Source organism: Eriocheir sinensis, unplaced genomic scaffold (assembly GCF_024679095.1).
Source record: "Eriocheir sinensis breed Jianghai 21 unplaced genomic scaffold, ASM2467909v1 Scaffold1131, whole genome shotgun sequence".
NCBI classification, from domain to species: Eukaryota; Metazoa; Arthropoda; class Malacostraca; order Decapoda; family Varunidae; genus Eriocheir; species Eriocheir sinensis.
Window position 1 is genome coordinate 70,001 of NW_026110443.1, and position 5,000 is coordinate 75,000.

The following is a 5,000-nucleotide window of genomic DNA, read 5'->3' on the forward strand; positions in this document are numbered from 1 at the left end:
TGCCGCTTATCCCTCTAAGAAGAAGCTGCGAACTGGACACCAATTGCTGGAGATCCGTCGACTAGTTAGTAGGCCAGAGTCTCGTTCGTTATCGGAATTAACCAGACAAATCGCTCCACCAACTAAGAACGGCCATGCACCACCACCCACCGAATCGAGAAAGAGCTCTCAATCTGTCAATCCTTCCGGTGTCTGGGCCTGGTGAGGTTCCCCGTGTTGAGTCAAATTAAGCCGCAGGCTCCACTCCTGGTGGTGCCCTTCCGTCAATTCCTTTAAGTTTCAGCTTTGCAACCATACTTCCCCCGGAACCCAAAGACTTTGGTTTCCCGGAAGCTGCCCGCCGGGTCATGGGAATAACGCCGGCGGATCGCTGGTCAGCATCGTTTATGGTTAGAACTAGGGCGGTATCTGATCGCCTTCGAACCTCTAACTTTCGTTCTTGATTAATGAAAACATCCTTGGCAAATGCTTTTGCATGCAGTAGTTCGTCTTGCGACGGTCCAAGAATTTCACCTCTAGCGTCGCAATACGAATGCCCCCGCCTGTTCCTATTAGTCATTACCTCGGGTTCAGAAAACCGACAAAATAGAACCGAGGTCCTATTCCATTATTCCATGCATAGGCATTCAGGCCGTAAGTGTAGCCTGCTTTGAGCACTCTAATTTTATCAAAGTAAAATCTGCCGGCCACTCTGGACACTCGATGAAGAGCAACCCGTGCGAGCCAGCGGGCTGTTGTGGCTGTTCGGAGCGTGACAGTATGCACCGGGCGGTGAACCGTCAGTCCAGAACTGAAATCCAACTACGAGCTTTTTAACCGCAACAACTTTAATATACGCTATTGGAGCTGGAATTACCGCGGCTGCTGGCACCAGACTTGCCCTCAATAGATCCTCGTTAAAGGATTTAAAGTGTACTCATTCCGATTGCGAGGCCTCGGATGAGTCTCGCATCGTTATTTTTCGTCACTACCTCCCCGTGCCGGGAGTGGGTAATTTGCGTGCCTGCTGCCTTCCTTAGATGTGGTAGCCGTTTCTCAGGCTCCCTCTCCGGAATCGAACCCTGATTCCCCGTTACCCGTTATAGCCATTGTAGGCGCATAACCTACAATCGAAAGCTGATAAGGCAGACACTTGAAAGAGGCGGCGCCGGTGCGGAGACCGTGCGCTCAGCGACAAGTTATTCAGATTCAACACGGTGGGGTGACGGACCGAGGCCCGACCGGTTTTGAACTAATAAAAGCGCTCTTCCCTTGCGGTCAGAGACGTGGTGCATGTATTAGCTCTAGAATTACCACAGTTATCCAAGTAAGTGTGGGTACAGATCCAATGAATCATAGCTGATTTAATGAGCCATTCGCGGTTTCGCCTTAAATCGGCTTGTACTTAGACATGCATGGCTTAATCTTTGAGACAAGCATATGGCTACTGGCAGGATCAACCAGGTAGCTATGGCGTTAGCTGGCGGCCAAGCGGCGAACGAACACGACGGGCGTGCCGCACGCTCGCTTAAAGCCTTGTACTAAAGTAGGAGATCGCTCAGCGTCGGAGAGCTCTGGTCGGCGACGCCGCGTCCCTGGTTTCAACAGACGGCGGATGATGAGGATGATGATGCGTGGGCTCGAAACTCTGCCGGCCACGCCGTCGTCCTCCTCCTCGTCGTCCGCGCGTCCTTGTCATATAGCAGCAGACTGGTGGTGATGGTGGTGAGACTGCTGCTGCTGATGCTTTTGTGTCGAGGTGCGAGCGAACGCACCACGGACAATACCAGCAGCAGCAGCAGCAGCGCACTGTCACCCGTCGTCGCCTGCGAGAGTGGAGTGCTTCGTTCCAACCGACCGCTCGATAGAAGCTGCGTCAGTGTGAAGACTAGGGTGCCAACCGACGACATTGCGTGCGGCGGCGTCACCCTCGGGATGCGTTATCGCACGGAGAGTGGAGTTACCATCGCCTAGAGAGCGAGAGAGAGAGGGGTCGCTGCATTGAAGGCTGATCGCATTGGCAAACACGGTAAGAACGTGCGCCGCCACGAGGAGCCGCAGCTAATGCCGAGAAGCTTCTCATGAAAGAGAGGGGGCAAGACCTGGCTGTCAACACCAACATCGACCTGAGAAGAATGAGGATTTCCAGGTGGAAGTGAGCGATGCCGAGTCTTGGCCCGCGGGAGGGTGGGCCCGAACTAGGATACAGTTCAACGGCGTTTGTTGAGGTCGGTGCGCGCAACACGAGAGACTAATCCCATCCAAGCTTGCTGGCCCCGGTCTGAGAGGTTGGCAAACGATTAGTCGCTCGGGTAGGTGCAGCGCGCTCCGGCCCCAAACAGCGTTATGGAAGCTCGAGCGGGTTTGTGGAGCGAGTCCGCCGCCGGCTCGCTCAACCCTCGCTTCCTCACGGCACACTAGCGACCGTTCTCTTTGGGACCGTCCCGCACGAGGGTCTCGATCCCCCCGCTGGCCGCGCGAGCGAGAGCCAAGAGCGGGAAGACCGTTACGCTCGGCCCAGCCGCCGACCAGCCGTACCCCACAATCTCACAATTCCGCGCCAGCGGGCCGCTCCCAACGGTCAGCATCGACTGTGGTCGCACTTCCAGGCAGCGGCGTTTAGAAGCTCACGGCAGCTCTAGCGATTCTAGGAGCCGAGTTCTTAGCGGTTATTGGGTTGGGATGGGGTGCAAAGTCTTGTAGGGTTGCTATTTCTGGAGTACGTTGACTGTTTGCGTTGTGTGAGTATGTTTGTGGTCTTGTGTACATAAGTGTAAGTGTGTGTGGTTGTGTGGCGTATGTGCAGAGGTTCCATGTTTCTCAGTTGTTTGATCCGTGGTATTGTGATTCCAGACGTTCGAGTGTAGTAGTTGTTTGTAATGAACCTAGCCGCCTTGGTGTTGATCTGTGCTCACGTATCAATGTTTCTGTGTGTGGAGCACGTACTGAGCTGAGCACCCCAAATTGCTCCTTTTCTCCCGAAGCTATTCATTCCTGCACATTACAGCCGAACCCCATTTAACTAGACACTTGCGTAGTGTAGGTACGGTACCCGCAAAAAAAAGTATGCGGAAAAGGCACGGGTTGTGGCATAGGAGTGACCTTCCGTCATTAGAGCTTGCCCAAGCAGGCTTAGATCTCGTTATACTACAGTCAGTCAGTCAGTCAGTAAATGTCTAGCAGCCCTCCCAGTCCTGTTTCCCGCCAGTGCCGCGATTGAAGCTTGCCAGGAAAAGAAAGTTCTGCCTTTTCGTGGAGTGAGCAACATACGGAGTGAGCTGAGCACCACAAATGGCTCCTTTTCTCCCGAAGCTATTCCGAGGGATATCTCATGACTGCGGTAGCGGTGGCGGCTGATATTGTAGAATATTGGTGTAAAGGAATTGGTCAAACGCACACACTAAATTGGACTGTAACGATCATTTCTTAGATAAAGGTATACAGTACTTCATACAGTCTCGTTTCCCTTTCCTCAGTATTATCGTCAAGAACATGACGACCTAAATACTTTTCATTTAGAGTTTCATTCCTAAAATCCTTCAGAAATCAGTCAGATTTGCTTATCATTAAAAGTAGTTTTACTGGTGGTAATCTATGAATATATATATATATATATATATATATATATATATATATATATATATATATATATATATATATATATATATATATATATATATATATATATATATATATATATATATATATATATATATATATATATATAGATATATATATATATATAAATATATATATATATATATATATATATATATATATATATATATATATATATATATATATATATATATATATATATATATATATATATATATATATATATTTCCTAAACCACACACACACACTTAATTGGACTCTACCGATCATTTCTTAGATAAAGGTATACAATACTTCATACAGTCTCGTTTCCCTTTCCTCAGTATTATCGTCAAGAACATGACGATCCTAAATACTTTTCATTTAGAGTTTCATTACTAAAATCCTTCAGAAATAAATCACATTTGCTTATCATTAAAAGTAGTTTTACTGGTGCTAATCTATGAAAAAAAAATATATATATATATATATATATATATATATATATATATATATATATATATATATATATATATATATATATATATATATATATATATATATATATTCATTCATTCATTCATTCATTCTTCATGCTTCCTAAACCACACACACAGAAAAAAAAATGTGTTACCAAAAAAAAGACGTGCATACTTATCTGATAAATAATTAAACATGAAATTGCGGAAAAAAAAACTTAATATATTTACTCCATACCCACTGACATAATAAGGTAACTCTAAACTACATTAGATGATAATCTTGTTGCAACAGCATCACCAGTACTTATCACTCGAATCCGTCACCTGATACAGAATCTTGGCATTACATGCAACTTACAAACAGTTTGCTGCACACATGTTTCCCACAACGTCAGTTTATTAGCACCGTGGGGTGACCAGACACCCCAAAGGAAACAGATGTGTCTTTTTTTTCAAAGGACCTGCCACGGGACTGTCAACATTTCAGTAGTCTCTCCTCTCACGTATTCAGGAAGGTACTAGAAAGGAGAGTGATCTAAGTGTTGCCAATTCAAGACGGTGATCAAAAACGTCTTTTGGGGGGGTGTTCAAACACCCCAGGATACTAATGTAGGGTTAAGGAAAGCCTACCATCGCTATAGGGCAGGACGTCGAAGAAGAGATCAAATAAAATGAGATAAATTAAAAATGTACGTCGGTTACACCTAACTATAGAGGGGTTGCACTGACGTCACACCGCTTTTAGGGAAAAATAACTGTCAGCCATTTTAGGAGGCACGAGCGATCAGCTGAGCCCCTGGCCCGCTGGCACGTGCCTGCCGTCTTCATCTCTCAATCTAAGTGACTATGCAAAAAATCTGGACAGTGAGGCTAGGCTTCCTTGTATAACTATCCGTTAGTCTGGCAAATGATGATGGACACACCGTATATACATTTATTATC

At 46.2% G+C, this 5,000-nt stretch overlaps 1 long non-coding RNA gene and 1 other non-coding gene across 2 annotated transcripts in view; both read right to left on the reverse strand.

The window, feature by feature from the left end:
* LOC126989354 (small subunit ribosomal RNA) overlaps window positions 1-1,446 on the reverse strand; it is a 1,876-nt gene extending 430 nt beyond the window's left edge. The window contains exon 1 of the ribosomal RNA XR_007743220.1: window positions 1-1,446. This exon is cut by the window's left edge and continues 430 nt beyond it. This is a non-coding gene — a ribosomal RNA (small subunit ribosomal RNA).
* LOC126989353 (uncharacterized) overlaps window positions 1-5,000 on the reverse strand; it is a 22,561-nt gene that overhangs the window by 6,803 nt on the left and 10,758 nt on the right. The gene's annotated exons all lie outside the window — the stretch shown is intronic.